The 22434-nt window shown below is 48.2% G+C and overlaps 1 long non-coding RNA gene across 2 annotated transcripts; it reads right to left on the reverse strand.

Moving 5' to 3' along the window:
- Positions 1–740: 740 nt before the first annotated feature.
- LOC121719319 lies at positions 741–3583 on the reverse strand. 2 transcript variants are annotated; one of them, XR_006034243.1, is made up of 7 exons: positions 3500–3583; positions 3264–3366; positions 2935–3100; positions 2379–2482; positions 1948–2092; positions 1339–1465; positions 741–1200 (listed from the first exon to the last, which is right to left on the reverse strand). It is a non-coding gene; the product is annotated as an uncharacterized LOC121719319 (long non-coding RNA). The 2 variants fall into 2 exon arrangements; XR_006034244.1 differs by having other exon boundaries at positions 3264–3391.
- Between the last annotated feature and the right edge of the window lie 18851 nt (positions 3584–22434).

Raw genomic sequence — 22434 nt, forward strand, 5'->3', positions numbered from 1 at the left:
AAAACAATGAATGTACATCTTTTATAATGTATGTGCACTAGAATGTAGCTTAAGTATTTTTAAGGTAGCCAAATACTGTATATGTGACCTGTCCCAAATGCCTTCTGCACAGGACTGTTTAAGTGTTGCACCAATGGTAGTGTCGTCTCACTGTATATTGTGTATTGCTGAAATGACAAAACCCACTTGACCATTCCCTGGCACGTTTCATGATGGTGGTGTGGGTCCCATTTCAGATCCCTACTTCTTGTTGTGCCCAGGAACTTCAGTGTCCACAGTTCCAACTGCTTTGAAGTTGATGAGTAGTGGGGTGTAAAGAGTTTGATCTCTTTATAAGTCAAAAAAATATTTCCATGTATTAATGTTGATATCTAGGTTACTCACTGTGCCCCATGCTGCCCACCCTGACCCATCCTTAGTCAGGTTTTGGCTTCTCAGTTATGGCCTCATGTACAGTAGCACCATTGTAGCATCCCACTCCAAAGTTGACCCATAACTGTAGGTCTAATGAGTCATAGCAGGGTGGATAACCCTGCCACTCACCATGGATGGTGAAAAAAATGTTTTGCCTCCCTCTATGGCTGTGTTTAGACTGCAGGCAAATCTGATTCGAATCTGATTCCTTCTCATATCCGATTTTTAGGGCTGACTGAAATCGGATATGGCTCTGTTCAGACTGGGCCACATGTCTAATGATGGTGTTTTTTTTGTTTATTATCTATGAAGGAAATAAAGGAAAGGAAAGCCTTCACAGTGATCTTTACTTGAATCTGTACAGTGATCACAGTAGAGCTGAACAGTGACAGTTGATCTGAACAAACACGCACATAAAACAAATTCAAATACATAACATTTGAAAAAAAGTTACAACATGAACATTATGGATTTGCTCTACATATAGTCGTGAACTTTCCTCCCCCTCACCACACATGCACAATCAAGCTCGGTCAAAGGAGCCTCCGTGGGTTAAGGCCATCTCCATTATATTTCTGAACTGCTGAATTGTGCTCATGTGCAATACAGGAAGAGTCACCGTGCGACTGCAGGCACTCACTGTCGGAAAACAAATTGCGTGTCCATCACAATCATGCTTGAATTGTATAGACACATCGAAGTTCCTCTTCTCGCTGGGTAAGACCGGCTTGTGTGCCTGTCCCGTCAGCCACTGCATCACTTTTGGAACAGTCAGTTGGCCATCATCTAATGAAAAAGTGTGTTAGTGTGAACTTGAACCAGTAAGCACCACAATTATTGCTGACTTTTATAAAAAAAACCAAAAAAAAAACCACACACAACACATAAAAGTGTTCCTTAAAATAGTAGCAGTTCAAAACATACCACAATCCTCGATCTCTTGGAGGAAATCTTGGAGATTGTTCATAACGGCGACCTCCCGACTGTATCTTATAGAGCCTTGGTCACTGTAGACTGGTCGGCAGATTTCCAGAAGAAAGGCTGCATCCACCTACACCACACCACACACACACAAAGGCAAAAGGTGTTAACCTACAATTTTGCAAACCAGAGCAGACACACCAGCAGATTCCAGTTAAGACCCCCCATGGAAGACATATTTCTAAACACATTGTCAATAGCAAAAATGATTGACGCTGACCTCCCTGAGAATAGGCTACTGTGACTATTCTAAATAAATGCACTTGCTATGCGAATGTAGTCAGATTGTGAATTAGTAAAATAGTTTACCTTGTCCTCCACTGTATTTTTTTTACATACAGATCATAAAAAATATTAATAACAGTAGTAATGTTCAGATATGCAACAGATTCTTATTGGAATAAAATTACAGTAAAACAAATGGGAATGACTTCAGTTTATTCAATTAATTATTAGCTTTTAAATTTTCCTCTAACTTGCTGCGGTGTTAGAAAACTGTTAGAAACACAGGCCTACACCACACCACAAAAAGGAAAACCTTTTTTTCAATACCTCATCATCTTCTGTTGGGACAAAAAGAGGCTGACACAGGTCTGCATGGGCCTGCAACACTTTCTTCATGTTATAGAGCTCCATGCCTTTTCTCAATTGGTCCAGCATTGGAACCACGCGTGTTGTAGCGTGGAGGACAATAGCCCTGAAAACAAGTAACATTCCATCATTGGTGTTGTATAAAGGATTATTCTTCTTCTTATTATTATTATTATTATTATTAATAATAATAAAAATAACAGGATGCTGAAGACAATGTATTGGGATACACACAATAGGATACATTATTGCATGTGTTTCAGATGTGCAAAGCATTTCAAAAACATGTGTTAAAATAAATAAATAAATGTAAGACCCAAGACAAAAATATGGGTTTCTTTAAGACTCCACGAGAAACATTTCATTTGCCAGTTTTTAAATTTAAAAAATACCTGACGATGGCATCTTTGTTGACACATTACATTTTCCCAGTAAAGCCACAGTTAACAATGCTGTCGATGAGAGTATGAATGCTGTCATCAGTTGCACTGTTGACCTGAAAGAACAGAAGTTTTGTTTTGAAGAGAACCTCCAATTTCATTTCCCGCTATAGACATCCTCCATTAATCATTTATATTATAGGACCATGATTTACATGACCACAAGCTCAGAAATGTTATGTTTTTACATTAAATGTAGCAAAGTATTGTATTTTGTATTTGTATTGTATTTTAACCAGTTAGCCATTTAATAATAGTGATAGTTTTGCCTTTAGCATTATGGATGCTTCAAATAGATAGAGATAATTTATTAATCCCGCAGGAAATTAAGGAAATACATTAATCCTCACTGCATACACTAGGAAATCAGTTCTCAGTTTTAAACAGAACCGAACAATATGCTCCCTATGGTTCCATACACCAGACAGGAATCACAGTACATCATGAAAATATTAAACACAGAAACCTGATCATGCAGAAAGCCTTCGCATTTAAGAAACTTGCTAACCTCCGTGATGAGCTGCACTAACTCTGGGTCTGTGACGTCACTCACAGAAACGTGCATACTGTCAGAGTCTGTCTGTGTGGTTAGGTACTTGTAGCACCATTCGCGCATGAAATTCGGGGGAGGTCCACCTTGGGCCACACTCGCAACCATCATTTCTCCAGCGGTCCTACATATACACAAAATCAAAAAAACACAAACACAGCATCACCACACAGCATAGCTTTGCCTTTCTGCAAATATTTCAGGCTCTCTTTTCATCATGGATCTTGCTGGCTTCAGTAAGATACATTTAAGACCTTTTAGGATTCTGTTTGTGATTTCCGATTTACCTGAAGTGGTTCTGGTCAAGGCTACTAAGGCAGTAGAGAGGATTTTTACCCTTCTTGTCAGCTCCGCCAACAAAAAGCTTGTTTTCAATTTCAGCAATCATCTCTGAAAAGCAAAGAATTTGCAAAAACTGCAAAAGCACCATTTTAAAGCTGCATGTCGCTGAATGTGTGTTAGTGTGATAAACAAGTGCTGTGTTGTTCCATCATCTCTTACATAGTGCTTTCCAATAGGTTACCTGTGAAAAATTCCTTGCTGAGGGCGCCCGTATCAATGCCATCTTCTCCAAAAAAGGAGACTCGCAGTCTATGTTTTGGAGAGGGTTAGGATAAGGGATGAAAACCAAACGAAGTGAGGGATTTGGCAATCGACTCGAGACCGGTTCCGTTGGATTCGGGGTGTGATTCCGCATCGATTGGTATATAATTTTTCCCTGTAGGACCCCGGGAAGGGGTAGTTTCAAAATCTGCCCCTCAAATGAGGGATTTCGTTGTATCTCGGGCTGTGAAAGTCGGAGAGTGAGGGTACATATATCAATCGATTCCTCTCGTCAAGATGCTTCTTTTGAGACCACTCTCGACTTCCTGTGATATCCGGAAGTTGGTGAAAAACCGGAAATAAACGTAAAAATCGCTGTATCTCGAGAACGGAAGGTCGTAGAAAGAAGCGGACAAGTTCCCCGGCTTCCTCGTGGCCGGTTTTGGGGAGGCGGAAAAGAAAATATTTGACCTATGACCTTTCGTTCCGGAGTTATAGCCGTTTTTATTTTCCCCATTGAAACGAATGGGAAAAATCGAAAATTCTTCTAAGTCCAAAGTGGGTTCTGAAAAAAGTTCCCCCAGAAAGTGCATAGGAGCACGTTTCAGGTCATTCTGAGTCGAATGGCATACCTTTGTAGTGAACTTTTTTTTTTTCCTAACAAATTTTTTTTACTGTTTGAGTGGATAGATCTTTGAAAATGACTTACTGTTGCACCCCTCCATTTCGCCACTAGGGGTAGGGTTCGGGAGTTATGAAAGAAAATGTGTTTGAATGGAAACCCAATGGAAATATGTTGGACGAATGGTTAGGGTTAGGGTTAGGGTTAGGGTTAGGGTTAGGGTTAGGATAGGGGGTAATAGCCAAAAGTGCACCGGGGTGCAGTTGGTTTTTAGGGTTAGGGTTAGGGTTAGGGTTAGGAATAGGGGTAAAAACCACCGATCAGTCATCGACTGATCTCTGCTGATGTCCTAGGGTTAGGGTTAGGGTTAGGGTTAGGGTTAGGTTAGGGGAACATGATCTTTGGTGGAGTGGGTGACTGTGAGTGCACTGGCCGATTGGATCCAACCACACCAACAAGGAAGGGAATAGGGTATGAAAAGGTCAACTGTCTATAAATAAGATAATATGAATATGAAAATAAAGAAAGAAAGAAAAATAAATAAATAAATAAACAAACAAACAACTCATGAAGGGTTAGGATAAGGGGCTGGCTAGGATAAGGGGTGGGGGGCTGGAGGTTAGGTTGAGGGATGGGGGTTAGGTTAAGGGGTGGGGTTTGGAGGTTTAGGGATGGGGGTTAGATTTAGGAGTGAGGGTTGGGTTTAGGGATAGGGGCTGGGGTTGGCCTAAGGGTTGGGATTAGGTTAAGGGGCTGGGGTTGGAATGTAGCCAAGTGGCTGGGGGTTAGGTTAAGGGGTGGGGGATGAGGGTTAGGGTTAGGGTTAGGGTTAGGGTTAGGGTTAGGGTTAGGATAAGGGATGAAAACCAAACGAAGTGAGGGATTTGGCAATAACTCCCGAACGGAAGGTCGTATCGACTCGAGACCGGTTCCGTTGGATTCGGGGTGAGATTCCGCATCGATTGGTATATAATTTTTCCCTGTAGGACCCCGGGAAGGGGTAGTTTCAAAATCTGCCCCTCAAATGAGGGATTTCGTTGTATCTCGGGCTGTGAAAGTCGGAGAGTGAGGGTACATATATCAATCGATTCTTCTCGTCAAGACGCTTCTTTTGAGACCACTCTCGACTTCCTGTGATATCCGGAAGTTGGTGAAAAACCGGAAATAAACGTAAACATCGCTGTATCTCGAGAACGGAAGGTCGTAGAAAGAAGCGGACAAGTTCCCCGGCTTCCTAGGGTTAGGGTTAGGGTTAGGGTTAGGGTTAGGGTTAGGATAGGGGGTAATAGCCAAAAGTGCACCGGGGTGCAGTTGGTTTTTAGGGTTAGGAAATTAGAATTAAAATTTTGTTTTAGTGAGTGGTTGTTTGGACCATTATGCACTGGCCAGTTGTCCCCGCCCCCCTAGTCTCATCTAAAAGTCAAATAAATTAAATAAAACAGAATAAAATAAAAGTTAAAAGGAAATAAAAGAGAGGAACTATAAAAAAAGACACAGAGTGGTTTAAAACTTTAATTTAATTTTTCATTCAGACCTTGTGGGTGTAATGTTTGAAGTTTTAAAATCCACAATCTCTCTGCTCTTTTCCTCTGTAAAATTGTCCAGCCTGGGTTCCCTTCAAGGCCACAGACCCTCAAATGTGTGATGTTGTGCGTCTGGAAATGTGTGACAAGATAGGTGTTGAGTGTATTTTTCTGTATGTTGTGCAGATGTTGTTTGAGGCGTATGCGAAGTGTATGTCCAGTTTCCCCGATGTATAACATGTGACAGTGAGTGCAGGTGATCGCATATACTAAGTTGGGAGTGTCTAAGTTTAGTGGATTAGTGGGTGCAGAACAGTGACTATGGATATTAGTGATGAATAGGTGAGGGGTGAAGTGTAAGTTTTCTTTAGGGGGTGGTGGTTGTAAGTGACGGGTGAAGGTGGTGCGTATGAGGAGATCTTTGAGGTTTTTATTGCGTCTATATGCGGAGATGAGTGTGTGGTGTTGGAAGGTGGGGTGTGTTGTTTGGAAATCAGTATAGTGTTGTTTCAGTGTGTGGTGAAGGTGTTGTATGCCGTGTGAGTAGGTGCCAATAAGGGGCAGGAGATGGGGTGGGTCAGGGTTGGGGTTAGGAAGAGGGTTGGGGTTAGGGTTAGGAAAAGGGTTGGGGTTAGGGTTAGGAAAAGGGTTGGGGTTGGGGTTAGGCAAAGGGTTGGGGTTGGGGTTAAGGTTAGGAAAAGGGTTGGGGTTAAGGTTAGGAAAAGGGTTGGGGTTAAGGTTAGGAAAAGGGTTTGGGTTAAGGTTAGGAAAGGGATAGGGGTTAGAGTCAGGGTTAAGGTTAGGAAAAGGGTTGGGATTAGGATCTGGGTTGGGGTCCGGGTTGGGGTTAAGAGTAAGGTCTGGTGTGGGAGTGGGTGATGGGCAAGTGTTTGGGGTGTATGAGTGAGTGGGAGCAAGGCCGGCCAAGGTCAAGTGCTTGATGTGGCGGAGGAAGCGTTTAGAATAGTGCCTCTTACGGAGGGCTTGAAAGAGTTGTTTTATGGCAAAGTGAAGGTCTGTGGGAAAGGAGCAGATGCGATGAAAGCGGATTATTTGTGATTTAACTATGGATCTAAACGTGTGTTTGGTTAGGGTTAGGGTTAGGGTTAGGGTTAGGGTTAGGGTTAGGAATAGGGGTAAAAACCACCGATCAGTCATCGACTGATCTCTGCTGATGTCCTAGGGTTAGGGTTAGGGTTAGGGTTAGGGTTAGGTTAGGGGAACATGATCTTTGGTGGAGTGGGTGACTGTGAGTGCACTGGCCGATTGGATCCAACCACACCAACAAGGAAGGGAATAGGGTATGAAAAGGTCAACTGTCTATAAATAAGATAATATGAATATGAAAATAAAGAAAGAAAGAAAAATAAATAAATAAATAAACAAACAAACAACTCATGAAGGGTTAGGATAAGGGGCTGGCTAGGATAAGGGGTGGGGGGCTGGAGGTTAGGTTGAGGGATGGGGGTTAGGTTAAGGGGTGGGGTTTGGAGGTTTAGGGATGGGGGTTAGATTTAGGAGTGAGGGTTGGGTTTAGGGATAGGGGCTGGGGTTGGCCTAAGGGTTGGGATTAGGTTAAGGGGCTGGGGTTGGAATGTAGCCAAGTGGCTGGGGGTTAGGTTAAGGGGTGGGGGATGAGGGTTAGGGTTAGGGTTAGGGTTAGGGTTAGGGTTAGGGTTAGGATAAGGGATGAAAACCAAACGAAGTGAGGGATTTGGCAATAACTCCCGAACGGAAGGTCGTATCGACTCGAGACCGGTTCCGTTGGATTCGGGGTGAGATTCCGCATCGATTGGTATATAATTTTTCCCTGTAGGACCCCGGGAAGGGGTAGTTTCAAAATCTGCCCCTCAAATGAGGGATTTCGTTGTATCTCGGGCTGTGAAAGTCGGAGAGTGAGGGTACATATATCAATCGATTCTTCTCGTCAAGACGCTTCTTTTGAGACCACTCTCGACTTCCTGTGATATCCGGAAGTTGGTGAAAAACCGGAAATAAACGTAAACATCGCTGTATCTCGAGAACGGAAGGTCGTAGAAAGAAGCGGACAAGTTCCCCGGCTTCCTAGGGTTAGGGTTAGGGTTAGGGTTAGGGTTAGGGTTAGGATAGGGGGTAATAGCCAAAAGTGCACCGGGGTGCAGTTGGTTTTTAGGGTTAGGAAATTAGAATTAAAATTTTGTTTTAGTGAGTGGTTGTTTGGACCATTATGCACTGGCCAGTTGTCCCCGCCCCCCTAGTCTCATCTAAAAGTCAAATAAATTAAATAAAACAGAATAAAATAAAAGTTAAAAGGAAATAAAAGAGAGGAACTATAAAAAAAGACACAGAGTGGTTTAAAACTTTAATTTAATTTTTCATTCAGACCTTGTGGGTGTAATGTTTGAAGTTTTAAAATCCACAATCTCTCTGCTCTTTTCCTCTGTAAAATTGTCCAGCCTGGGTTCCCTTCAAGGCCACAGACCCTCAAATGTGTGATGTTGTGCGTCTGGAAATGTGTGACAAGATAGGTGTTGAGTGTATTTTTCTGTATGTTGTGCAGATGTTGTTTGAGGCGTATGCGAAGTGTATGTCCAGTTTCCCCGATGTATAACATGTGACAGTGAGTGCAGGTGATCGCATATACTAAGTTGGGAGTGTCTAAGTTTAGTGGATTAGTGGGTGCAGAACAGTGACTATGGATATTAGTGATGAATAGGTGAGGGGTGAAGTGTAAGTTTTCTTTAGGGGGTGGTGGTTGTAAGTGACGGGTGAAGGTGGTGCGTATGAGGAGATCTTTGAGGTTTTTATTGCGTCTATATGCGGAGATGAGTGTGTGGTGTTGGAAGGTGGGGTGTGTTGTTTGGAAATCAGTATAGTGTTGTTTCAGTGTGTGGTGAAGGTGTTGTATGCCGTGTGAGTAGGTGCCAATAAGGGGCAGGAGATGGGGTGGGTCAGGGTTGGGGTTAGGAAGAGGGTTGGGGTTAGGGTTAGGAAAAGGGTTGGGGTTAGGGTTAGGAAAAGGGTTGGGGTTGGGGTTAGGCAAAGGGTTGGGGTTGGGGTTAAGGTTAGGAAAAGGGTTGGGGTTAAGGTTAGGAAAAGGGTTGGGGTTAAGGTTAGGGTTAGGGTTAGGGTTAGGGTTAGGGTTAGGGTTAGGGTTAGGGTTAGGTTATAGGGTGAAAAGGCGCTAAAGTTACCCCCTAACTTTAGCATCGGACATTTTTGCCAGGCTAATAACCCTGGCTAGGAAGGTTGTAAAGACATGGGGTCACTTGCTATGTAACCCAAGGACCACGGGCTATCCGTGGAGACCACCCTCGACTTCCTCCCATAACCGGAAGTTGGTGTAAAACCGGAAAGTAGAGTTAGCATTGGCTGTATCTCGAGAACGGAAGGTCGTAGAGAGAAGCGGACAAGTTCCCCGGCTTCCTCGTGGCCGGTTTTGGGGAGGCGGAAAAGAAAATATTTGACCTATGACCTTTCGTTCGGAAGTTATAGCCGTTTTTAGTTTCCCCATTGAAATGAATGGGAAAAATCAAAAATTCTTCTAAGTCCAAAGTGGGTTTTGAAAAAAGTTCCCCCAGAAAGTGTATAGGAGTACGTTTCAGATGATTCTGAGTCGAATGGCATACCTTTGTAGTGAACTTTTTTTTTTCCCTAACAATTTTTTTTTACTGTTTGAGTGGATAGATCTTTGAAAATGACTTACTGTTGCACCCCTCCATTTCGCCACTAGGGGTAGGGTTCGAGAGTTATGAAAGAAAATAGGGTTAGGGTTAGGGTTAGGGTTAGGTTATAGGGTGAAAAGGCGCTAAAGTTACCCCCTAACTTTAGCATCGGACATTTTTGCCAGGCTAATAACCCTGGCTAGGAAGGTTGTAAAGACATGGGGTCACTTGCTATGTAACCCAAGGACCACGGGCTATCCGTGGAGACCACCCTCGACTTCCTCCCATAACCGGAAGTTGGTGTAAAACCGGAAAGTAGAGTTAGCATTGGCTGTATCTCGAGAACGGAAGGTCGTAGAGAGAAGCGGACAAGTTCCCCGGCTTCCTCGTGGCCGGTTTTGGGGAGGCGGAAAAGAAAATATTTGACCTATGACCTTTCGTTCGGAAGTTATAGCCGTTTTTAGTTTCCCCATTGAAATGAATGGGAAAAATCAAAAATTCTTCTAAGTCCAAAGTGGGTTTTGAAAAAAGTTCCCCCAGAAAGTGTATAGGAGTACGTTTCAGATGATTCTGAGTCGAATGGCATACCTTTGTAGTGAACTTTTTTTTTTCCCTAACAATTTTTTTTTACTGTTTGAGTGGATAGATCTTTGAAAATGACTTACTGTTGCACCCCTCCATTTCGCCACTAGGGGTAGGGTTCGAGAGTTATGAAAGAAAATAGGGTTAGGGTTAGGGTTAGGGTTAGGTTAGGGTTAGGGTTAGGGTTAGGGTTAGGGTTAGGATAGGGGGTAATAGCCAAAAGTGCACCGGGGTGCAGTTGGTTAGGGTTAGGGTTAGGGTTAGGGTTAGGGTTAGGGTTAGGGTTAGGGTTAGGGTTAGGGTTAGGATAGGGGGTAATAGCCACAAGTGCACCGGGGTGCAGTTGGTTTTTTGGCCACAAGTCGTGCAGCGTTGGTGGTAGACTGGCGGCACCCCCATGCGCCCCCATGTTTTCTGACGCTCCGGACGCAATGGCGCCACCCCCGTCTCGCTGTGACCTTGCGTCGCGGAGCTAGGCGGTTGGCTAGGGCCAGAATCATATACGAATCCGCAGTTAGCGTGACATGTTCATCACATACGACTCTTGACTTAGCGCTTTTTCACTCTTGGCCCCTTAGTGGCAGTATGGGAGAATGACAGTCTGTTACATTTTCCATCACATACGAGTCTTGAGTTAGCGCTTTTTCAGTCTTGGCCCCTTAGTGGCAGTATGGGAGAATGACAGTCTGTTACATGTTCATCACATATGACTCTTGAGTTAGCGCCTGGAGGTTTGCTAGGGCCGGAATCATATACGAACCCGCAGGTATACCATGGGTTTGAGATTTTTTCGGCTCTGCTTAAGGCTTTAACCCTTGCGAGGTTAGCTTAAGTGGGGCACAGTGCACCAGTACTTATCGGTGCTTAAGCCTGGTTGTCCGTGGGGGGGGTGGTACCCAGAGGGGGGGGGCGTTTGCCACTTTGTGTTGCGGGCTTAGCATAGAGGGTGTTAGCTAGTTTGATTAGCGTGTTTATTTTGGGTTAAGTTTAGGAGTAGGATACAGGGTAATGCTCCCAGGCTCACACACACGCGCGCAGGGGACAGAGAGGAGTCTTTGGAGCCTCTGTGAGCAGCTGGGGCCTGTGGGTGGGTGTGTGTGTGTGTAGGGGTGCTGCAGTGGGTATAGCACAGCATCTAGGCCCAAGCATCTAGGCACAGCATCTAGGCCCAACTTTAATAATAATAATGTAATAATAATAATAAGTTGGGGCCTCTCTGAGCAGCTGGAGCCTCTCTGAGCAACAGGCCCCTCTCACTGTCCCTCTCTATCACCTGCGCGCGCGTGTGTGCGTGTGTGTGGCTGTGCTTGGTGGGGGGGGTCTAGCGCAGCTCTCTGTGTCTCTCCCTGCTCCTAGGCCCAAGTTGAGCCCGTCTGAGCACAAGCACTCATCCCCAGGCCTCTCCCGGCCCGTCCGATCACAGTAGCTAGTAGGCCTCTCACAAGGCCTTAGCTTAAGCTAATGTGTGTGTGTTTGGGGGGGAGGGGGGGGGGGGCGCTCAGGATCGGGTGAGATTCTAAGATTAATTTTGACGCACCGGACGCAATGCCGCCATCCCCGTCTCGCTGTGACCTTGCGTCGCGGAGCTAGGAGGTTTGCTAGGGCCGGAATCATATACGAACCCGCAGGTATACCATGGGTTTGAGATTTTTTCGGCTCTGCTTAAGGCTTTAACCCTTGCGAGGTTAGCTTAAGTGGGGCACAGTGCACCAGTACTTATCGGTGCTTAAGCCTGGTTGTCCGTGGGGGGGGTGGTACCCAGAGGGGGGGGGCGTTTGCCACTTTGTGTTGCGGGCTTAGCATAGAGGGTGTTAGCTAGTTTGATTAGCGTGTTTATTTTGGGTTAAGTTTAGGAGTAGGATACAGGGTAATGCTCCCAGGCTCACACACACGCGCGCAGGGGACAGAGAGGAGTCTTTGGAGCCTCTGTGAGCAGCTGCGGCCTGTGTGAGAACACGCACTGTCTCCTAGGCCTCTCTGTGCCTCTCCGAGCGTCAGGGCTCAAACCAGAGGTCAAGCTGTAGCTAGTAGGCCTCTGACAAGGCCTCGGCCTAAGTTTGGGCCTCTGTGAGTAGCCGCAGCCCGTGTGAGCACAAGCACTCTTCCCCAAGCCTCTCCAAGCATCAGGGGTCAAGTCAGAGGTCAGCAGTAGCTAGTAGGCCTCTCACAAGGCCTCAGCCTAAGCTGGAGGATTGGGTTAGATTGTAAATTAATTTTGGGAGAACAGAGTCTAGGTTGTGCTAGCTGTGGAAAAGGGGATAGGGAAGAGGTTGGGCCTCTGTTCGTGTATTAATCGGGGTTAAGTTTAGATGTAGGATACAGGGTAATGCTCCCAGGCTCACACACACGCGCGCAGGGGACAGAGAGGAGTCTTTGGAGCCTCTGTGAGCAGCTGGGGCCTGTGGGTGGGTGTGTGTGTGTGTAGGGGTGCTGCAGTGGGTATAGCACAGCATCTAGGCCCAACTTTAATAATAATAATGTAATAATAATAATAAGTCGGGGCCTCTCTGAGCAGCTGGAGCCTCTCTGAGCAACAGGCCCCTCTCACTGTCCCTCTCTATCACCTGCGCGCGCGTGCGTGCGTGTGTGTGGCTGTGCTTGGTGGGGGGGGTCTAGCGCAGCTCTCTGTGTCTCTCCCTGCTCCTAGGCCCGAGTTGAGCCCGTCTGAGCACAAGCACTCATCCCCAGGCCTCTCCCGGCCCGTCCCGTCACAGTAGCTAGTAGGCCTCTCACAAGGCCTTAGCCTAAGCTAATGTGTGTGTGTTTGGGGGGGGGGTGGGGGAGGGGGCGCTCAGGATCGGGTGAGATTCTAGATTAATTTTGACGCTCCGGACGCAACGCCGCCACCCCCGTCTCGCTGTGACCTTGCGTCGCGGAGATAGGCGGTTGGCTAGGGCCAGAATCGTATGTGAATCCGCAGCTAGCGTGACATGTTCATCACATACGACTCTTGACTTAGCGGGTTTTCACTCTTGGCCCCTTAGTGGCAGTATGGGAGAATGACAGTCTGTTACATTTTCCATCACATACGACTCTTGACTTAGCGGGTTTTCACTCTTGGCCCCTTAGTGGCAGTATGGGAGAATGACAGTCTGTTACATTTTCCATCACATACGAGTCTTGAGTTAGCGCTTTTTCACTCTTGGCCCCTTAGTGGCAGTATGGGAGAATGACAGTCTGTTACATTTTTCATCACATACGAGTCTTGAGTTAGCGCGTATTCACTCTTGGCCCCTTAGTGGCAGTATGGGAGAATGACAGTCTGTTACATTTTCCATCACATACGAGTCTTGAGTTAGCGCTTTTTCACTCTTGGCCCCTTAGTGGCAGTATGGGAGAATGACAGTCTGTTACATTTTTCATCACATACGAGTCTTGAGTTAGCGCTTTTTCACTCTTGGCCCCTTAGTGGCAGTATGGGAGAATGACAGTCTGTTACATTTTCCATCACATACGAGTCTTGAGTTAGCGCTTTTTCAGTCTTGGCCCCTTAGTGGCAGTATGGGAGAATGACAGTCTGTTACATGTTCATCACATATGACTCTTGAGTTAGCGCCTGGAGGTTTGCTAGGGCCGGAATCATATACGAACCCGCAGGTATACCATGGGTTTGAGATTTTTTCGGCTCTGCTTAAGGCTTTAACCCTTGCGAGGTTAGCTTAAGTGGGGCACAGTGCACCAGTACTTATCGGTGCTTAAGCCTGGTTGTCCGTGGGGGGGGTGGTACCCAGAGGGGGGGGGCGTTTGCCACTTTGTGTTGCGGGCTTAGCATAGAGGGTGTTAGCTAGTTTGATTAGCGTGTTTAATTTGGGTTAAGTTTAGGAGTAGGATACAGGGTAATGCTCCCAGGCTCACACACACGCGCGCAGGGGACAGAGAGGAGTCTTTGGAGCCTCTGTGAGCAGCTGGGGCCTGTGGGTGGGTGTGTGTGTGTGTAGGGGTGCTGCAGTGGGTATAGCACAGCATCTAGGCCCAAGCATCTAGGCACAGCATCTAGGCCCAACTTTAATAATAATAATGTAATAATAATAATAAGTCGGGGCCTCTCTGAGCAGCTGGAGCCTCTCTGAGCAACAGGCCCCTCTCACTGTCCCTCTCTATCACCTGCGCGCGCGTGTGTGCGTGTGTGTGGCTGTGCTTGGTGGGGGGGGTCTAGCGCAGCTCTCTGTGTCTCTCCCTGCTCCTAGGCCCGAGTTGAGCCCGTCTGAGCACAAGCACTCATCCCCAGGCCTCTCCCGGCCCGTCCCGTCACAGTAGCTAGTAGGCCTCTCACAAGGCCTTAGCTTAAGCTAATGTGTGTGTGTTTGGGGGGGAGGGGGGGGGGGCGCTCAGGATCGGGTGAGATTCTAGATTAATTTTGACGCACCGGACGCAATGCCGCCATCCCCGTCTCGCTGTGACCTTGCGTCGCGGAGCTAGGAGGTTTGCTAGGGTCGGAATCATATACGAACCCGCAGGTATACCATGGGTTTGAGATTTTTTCGGCTCTGCTTAAGGCTTTAACCCTTGCGAGGTTAGCTTAAGTGGGGCACAGTGCACCAGTACTTATCGGTGCTTAAGCCTGGTTGTCCGTGGGGGGGGTGGTACCCAGAGGGGGGGGGCGTTTGCCACTTTGTGTTGCGGGCTTAGCATAGAGGGTGTTAGCTAGTTTGATTAGCGTGTTTATTTTGGGTTAAGTTTAGGAGTAGGATACAGGGTAATGCTCCCAGGCTCACACACACGCGCGCAGGGGACAGAGAGGAGTCTTTGGAGCCTCTGTGAGCAGCTGCAGCCTGTGTGAGAACACGCACTGTCTCCTAGGCCTCTCTGTGCCTCTCCGAGCGTCAGGGCTCAAAGCAGAGGTCAAGCTGTAGCTAGTAGGCCTCTGACAAGGCCTCGGCCTAAGTTTGGGCCTCTGTGAGTAGCCGCAGCCCGTGTGAGCACAAGCACTCTTCCCCAAGCCTCTCCAAGCATCAGGGGTCAAGTCAGAGGTCAGCAGTAGCTAGTAGGCCTCTCACAAGGCCTCAGCCTAAGCTGGAGGATTGGGTTAGATTGTAAATTAATTTTGGGAGAACAGAGTCTAGGTTGTGCTAGCTGTGGAAAAGGGGATAGGGAAGAGGTTGGGCCTCTGTTCGTGTATTAATCGGGGTTAAGTTTAGATGTAGGATACAGGGTAATGCTCCCAGGCTCACACACACGCGCGCAGGGGACAGAGAGGAGTCTTTGGAGCCTCTGTGAGCAGCTGGGGCCTGTGGGTGGGTGTGTGTGTGTGTAGGGGTGCTGCAGTGGGTATAGCACAGCATCTAGGCCCAACTTTAATAATAATAATGTAATAATAATAATAAGTTGGGGCCTCTCTGAGCAGCTGGAGCCTCTCTGAGCAACAGGCCCCTCTCACTGTCCCTCTCTATCACCTGCGCGCGCGTGCGTGCGTGTGTGTGGCTGTGCTTGGTGGGGGGGGTCTAGCGCAGCTCTCTGTGTCTCTCCCTGCTCCTAGGCCCGAGTTGAGCCCGTCTGAGCACAAGCACTCATCCCCAGGCCTCTCCCGGCCCGTCCCGTCACAGTAGCTAGTAGGCCTCTCACAAGGCCTTAGCCTAAGCTAATGTGTGTGTGTTTGGGGGGGGGTGGGGGAGGGGGCGCTCAGGATCGGGTGAGATTCTAGATTAATTTTGACGCTCCGGACGCAACGCCGCCACCCCCGTCTCGCTGTGACCTTGCGTCGCGGAGATAGGCGGTTGGCTAGGGCCAGAATCGTATGTGAATCCGCAGCTAGCGTGACATGTTCATCACATACGACTCTTGACTTAGCGGGTTTTCACTCTTGGCCCCTTAGTGGCAGTATGGGAGAATGACAGTCTGTTACATTTTCCATCACATACGACTCTTGACTTAGCGGGTTTTCACTCTTGGCCCCTTAGTGGCAGTATGGGAGAATGACAGTCTGTTACATTTTCCATCACATACGAGTCTTGAGTTAGCGCTTTTTCACTCTTGGCCCCTTAGTGGCAGTATGGGAGAATGACAGTCTGTTACATTTTTCATCACATACGAGTCTTGAGTTAGCGCGTATTCACTCTTGGCCCCTTAGTGGCAGTATGGGAGAATGACAGTCTGTTACATTTTTCATCACATATGAGTCTTGAGTTAGCGCGTATTCACTCTTGGCCCCTTAGTGGCAGTATGGGAGAATGACAGTCTGTTACATTTTCCATCACATACGAGTCTTGAGTTAGCGCTTTTTCACTCTTGGCCCCTTAGTGGCAGTATGGGAGAATGACAGTCTGTTACATTTTCCATCACATACGACTCTTGACTTAGCGGGTTTTCACTCTTGGCCCCTTAGTGGCAGTATGGGAGAATGACAGTCTGTTACATTTTCCATCACATACGAGTCTTGAGTTAGCGCTTTTTCACTCTTGGCCCCTTAGTGGCAGTATGGGAGAATGACAGTCTGTTACATTTTTCATCACATACGAGTCTTGAGTTAGCGCGTATTCACTCTTGGCCCCTTAGTGGCAGTATGGGAGAATGACAGTCTGTTACATTTTTCATCACATATGAGTCTTGAGTTAGCGCGTATTCACTCTTGGCCCCTTAGTGGCAGTATGGGAGAATGACAGTCTGTTACATTTTCCATCACATACGAGTCTTGAGTTAGCGCTTTTTCACTCTTGGCCCCTTAGTGGCAGTATGGGAGAATGACAGTCTGTTACATTTTCCATCACATACGAGTCTTGAGTTAGCGCTTTTTCAGTCTTGGCCCCTTAGTGGCAGTATGGGAGAATGACAGTCTGTTACATGTTCATCACATATGACTCTTGAGTTAGCGCCTGGAGGTTTGCTAGGGCCGGAATCATATACGAACCCGCAGGTATACCATGGGTTTGAGATTTTTTCGGCTCTGCTTAAGGCTTTAACCCTTGCGAGGTTAGCTTAAGTGGGGCACAGTGCACCAGTACTTATCGGTGCTTAAGCCTGGTTGTCCGTGGGGGGGGTGGTACCCAGAGGGGGGGGGTGTTTGCCACTTTGTGTTGCGGGCTTAGCATAAAGGGTGTTAGCTAGTTTGATAAAAAAAGTTGACCATTCCCACTTCAGAGGTGGACCTGTGGGTGGTAGCATGGAGCTACGAGTCTGAAATTCAAGTCAGACCTTCTGCACATGACCCAGATGGAGCGTGCAAAGTTTCATCTCTCTAGCTGTAACGCAAAGCAATGTGCCTGCAAAAACTACTTTTTTGGCGATTTAACATTTTGCCAATTTTACATTTTTAGCCAAAAAACTCCCTTATGTTGGTCCGATCAGTATGAAATCAGAATATGTTTAACAACGGGACGTCACAAACAAGCCAGGCTCAGTTTGGAGTGGGTGGATTATTCCCGGAAGGAGATAAACGGTTCGAAACGTACAAGGTTTCCCTCTTCTGCCTCGGTAACGCTAGGTGCTAGAGGAATGGGACCAAGACGCAAGGCACCGCCTAGAGGCCCCTGACAACTGTTCCAAAAGTGGGATCTCTGAGACATCCACAAAAAAAACTGTGTAGGAAAAACATAAAAAAAATTGACCATTCCCACTTCAGAGGTGGACCTGTGGGTGGCAGCATGGAGCTACGAGTCTGAAATTCAAGTCAGACCTTCTGCACATGACCCAGATGGAGCGTGCAAAGTTTCATCTCTCTAGCTGTAACGCAAAGCAATGTGCCGGCAAAAACTACTTTTTTGGCGATTTAACATTTTGCCAATTTTACATTTTTAGCCAAAAAACTCCCTTATGTTGGTCCGATCAGTATGAAATCAGAATATGTTTAACAACGGGACGTCACAAACAAGCCAGGCTCAGTTTGGAGTGGGTGGATTATTCCCGGAAGGAGATAAACGGTTCGAAACGTACAAGGTTTCCCTCTTCTGCCTCGGTAACGCTAGGTGCTAGAGGGATGGGACCAAGACGCAAGGCACCGCCTAGAGGCCCCTGACAACTGTTCCAAAAGTGGGATCTCTGAGACATCCACAAAAAAAACTGTGTAGGAAAAACATAAAAAAAATTGACCATTCCCACTTCAGAGGTGGACCTGTGGGTGGCAGCATGGAGCTACGAGTCTGAAATTCAAGTCAGACCTTCTGCACATGACCCAGATGGAGCGTGCAAAGTTTCATCTCTCTAGCTGTAACGCAAAGCAATGTGCCTGCAAAAACTACTTTTTTGGCGATTTAACATTTTGCCAATTTTACATTTTTAGCCAAAAAACTCCCTTATGTTGGTCCGATCAGTATGAAATCAGAATATGTTTAACAACGGGACGTCACAAACAAGCCAGGCTCAGTTTGGAGTGGGTGGATTATTCCCGGAAGGAGATAAACGGTTCGAAACGTACAAGGTTTCCCTCTTCTGCCTCGGTAACGCTAGGTGCTAGAGGGATGGGACCAAGACGCAAGGCACCGCCTAGAGGCCCCTGACAACTGTTCCAAAAGTGGGATCTCTGAGACATCCACAAAAAAAACTGTGTAGGAAAAACATAACAAAAATTGACCATTCCCACTTCAGAGGTGGACCTGTGGGTGGCAGCATGGAGCTACGAGTCTGAAATTCAAGTCAGACCTTCTGCACATGACCCAGATGGAGCGTGCAAAGTTTCATCTCTCTAGCTGTAACGCAAAGCAATGTGCCTGCAAAAACTACTTTTTTGACGATTTAACATTTTGCCAATTTTACATTTTTAGCCAAAAAACTCCCTTATGTTGGTCCGATCAGTATGAAATCAGAATATGTTTAACAACGGGACGTCTCAAACAAGCCAGGCTCAGTTTGGAGTGGGTGGATTATTCCCGGAAGGAGATAAACGGTTCGAAACGTACAAGGTTTCCCTCTTCTGCCTCGGTAACGCTAGGTGCTAGAGGGATGGGACCAAGACGCAAGGCACCGCCTAGAGGCCCCTGACAACTGTTCCAAAAGTGGGATCTCTGAGACATCCACAAAAAAAACTGTGTAGGAAAAACATAAAAAAAATTGACCATTCCCACTTCAGAGGTGGACCTGTGGGTGGCAGCATGGAGCTACGAGTCTGAAATTCAAGTCAGACCTTCTGCACATGACCCAGATGGAGCGTGCAACGTTTCATCTCTCTAGCTGTAACGCAAAGCAATGTGCCGGCAAAAACTACTTTTTTGGCGATTTAACATTTAGCCATTTTCAAATTTTTGGCCAAAAAACACACATATGTTGGTCAGGTGAGTAAATATATAGCGTTGCTAGGGTACATATGGCGTTTACTATGCTAAATACCGTGGTTGCTATGGTGGTTACTGTGGTCATATTCTGGTGGTTGCTAGGTTGTTGCTAGGATAGGGGGTAATAGCCACAAGTGCACCGGGGTGCAGTTGGTTTTTTGGCCACAAGTCGTGCAGCGTTGGTGGTAGACTGGCGGCACCCCCATGCGCCCCCATGTTTTCTGACGCTCCGGACGCAATGGCGCCACCCCCGTCTCGCTGTGACCTTGCGTCGCGGAGCTAGGCGGTTGGCTAGGGCCAGAATCATATACGAATCCGCAGTTAGCGTGCTTCCACATGCGGGGGGGGGTCGGGATTCACATGTGAGCGCCTCCCTAGCGTGACTAGTGTCGCCCTCGTGTGGAAATCAGGCAGCTATGCCTCAGTGTTTTCACTCTCACTATCCCTGACTATGATAGGAGGTAATAGCCACAAGTGCACCGGGGTGCAGTTGGTTTTTTGGCCACAAGTCGTGCAGCGTTGGTATTAGACTGGCGGCACCCCCATGCGCCCCCATGTTTTCTGACGCTCCGGACGCAATGGCGCCACCCCCGTCTCGCTGTGACCTTGCGTCGCGGAGCTAGGCGGTTGGCTAGGGCCAGAATCATATACGAATCCGCAGTTAGCGTGCTTCCACATGCGGGGGGGGGTCGGGATTCACATGTGAGCGCCTCCCTAGCGTGACTAGTGTCGCCCTCGTGTGGAAATCAGGCAGCTATGCCTCAGTGTTTTCACTCTCACTATCCCTGACTATGATAGGAGGTAATAGCCACAAGTGCACCGGGGTGCAGTTGGTTTTTTGGCCACAAGTCGTGCAGCGTTGGTATTAGACTGGCGGCACCCCCATGCGCCCCCATGTTTTCTGACGCTCCGGACGCAATGGCGCCACCCCCGTCTCGCTGTGACCTTGCGTCGCGGAGCTAGGCGGTTGGCTAGGGCCAGAATCATATACGAATCCGCAGTTAGCGTGCTTCCACATGCGGGGGGGGGTCGGGATTCACATGTGAGCGCCTCCCTAGCGTGACTAGTGTCGCCCTCGTGTGGAAATCAGGCAGCTATGCCTCAGTGTTTTCACTCTCACTATCCCTGACTATGATAGGAGGTAATAGCCACAAGTGCACCGGGGTGCAGTTGGTTTTTTGGCCACAAGTCGTGCAGCGTTGGTATTAGACTGGCGGCACCCCCATGCGCCCCCATGTTTTCTGACGCTCCGGACGCAATGGCGCCACCCCCGTCTCGCTGTGACCTTGCGTCGCGGAGCTAGGCGGTTGGCTAGGGCCAGAATCATATACGAATCCGCAGTTAGCGTGCTTCCACATGCGGGGGGGGGTCGGGATTCACATGTGAGCGCCTCCCTAGCGTGACTAGTGTCGCCCTCGTGTGGAAATCAGGCAGCTATGCCTCAGTGTTTTCACTCTCACTATCCCTGACTATGATAGGAGGTAATAGCCACAAGTGCACCGGGGTGCAGTTGGTTTTTTGGCCACAAGTCGTGCAGCGTTGGTATTAGACTGGCGGCACCCCCATGCGCCCCCATGTTTTCTGACGCTCCGGACGCAATGGCGCCACCCCCGTCTCGCTGTGACCTTGCGTCGCGGAGCTAGGCGGTTGGCTAGGGCCAGAATCATATACGAATCCGCAGTTAGCGTGCTTCCACATGCGGGGGGGGGTCGGGATTCACATGTGAGCGCCTCCCTAGCGTGACTAGTGTCGCCCTCGTGTGGAAATCAGGCAGCTATGCCTCAGTGTTTTCACTCTCACTATCCCTGACTATGATAGGGGGTAATAGCCACAAGTGCACCGGGGTGCAGTTGGTTTTTTGGCCACAAGTCGTGCAGCGTTGGTGGTAGACTGGCGGCACCCCCATGCGCCCCCATGTTTTCTGACGCTCCGGACGCAATGGCGCCACCCCCGTCTCGCTGTGACCTTGCGTCGCGGAGCTAGGCGGTTGGCTAGGGCCAGAATCATATACGAATCCGCAGTTAGCGTGACATGTTCATCACATACGACTCTTGACTTAGCGCTTTTTCACTCTTGGCCCCTTAGTGGCAGTATGGGAGAATGACAGTCTGTTACATTTTCCATCACATACGAGTCTTGAGTTAGCGCTTTTTCAGTCTTGGCCCCTTAGTGGCAGTATGGGAGAATGACAGTCTGTTACATGTTCATCACATATGACTCTTGAGTTAGCGCCTGGAGGTTTGCTAGGGCCGGAATCATATACGAACCCGCAGGTATACCATGGGTTTGAGATTTTTTCGGCTCTGCTTAAGGCTTTAACCCTTGCGAGGTTAGCTTAAGTGGGGCACAGTGCACCAGTACTTATCGGTGCTTAAGCCTGGTTGTCCGTGGGGGGGGTGGTACCCAGAGGGGGGGGGCGTTTGCCACTTTGTGTTGCGGGCTTAGCATAGAGGGTGTTAGCTAGTTTGATTAGCGTGTTTATTTTGGGTTAAGTTTAGGAGTAGGATACAGGGTAATGCTCCCAGGCTCACACACACGCGCGCAGGGGACAGAGAGGAGTCTTTGGAGCCTCTGTGAGCAGCTGGGGCCTGTGGGTGGGTGTGTGTGTGTGTAGGGGTGCTGCAGTGGGTATAGCACAGCATCTAGGCCCAAGCATCTAGGCACAGCATCTAGGCCCAACTTTAATAATAATAATGTAATAATAATAATAAGTTGGGGCCTCTCTGAGCAGCTGGAGCCTCTCTGAGCAACAGGCCCCTCTCACTGTCCCTCTCTATCACCTGCGCGCGCGTGTGTGCGTGTGTGTGGCTGTGCTTGGTGGGGGGGGTCTAGCGCAGCTCTCTGTGTCTCTCCCTGCTCCTAGGCCCAAGTTGAGCCCGTCTGAGCACAAGCACTCATCCCCAGGCCTCTCCCGGCCCGTCCGATCACAGTAGCTAGTAGGCCTCTCACAAGGCCTTAGCTTAAGCTAATGTGTGTGTGTTTGGGGGGGAGGGGGGGGGGGGCGCTCAGGATCGGGTGAGATTCTAGATTAATTTTGACGCACCGGACGCAATGCCGCCATCCCCGTCTCGCTGTGACCTTGCGTCGCGGAGCTAGGAGGTTTGCTAGGGCCGGAATCATATACGAACCCGCAGGTATACCATGGGTTTGAGATTTTTTCGGCTCTGCTTAAGGCTTTAACCCTTGCGAGGTTAGCTTAAGTGGGGCACAGTGCACCAGTACTTATCGGTGCTTAAGCCTGGTTGTCCGTGGGGGGGGTGGTACCCAGAGGGGGGGGGCGTTTGCCACTTTGTGTTGCGGGCTTAGCATAGAGGGTGTTAGCTAGTTTGATTAGCGTGTTTATT

This window comes from Alosa sapidissima, chromosome 9 (genome assembly GCF_018492685.1).
Source record: "Alosa sapidissima isolate fAloSap1 chromosome 9, fAloSap1.pri, whole genome shotgun sequence".
Taxonomy (NCBI): domain Eukaryota; kingdom Metazoa; phylum Chordata; class Actinopteri; order Clupeiformes; family Clupeidae; genus Alosa; species Alosa sapidissima.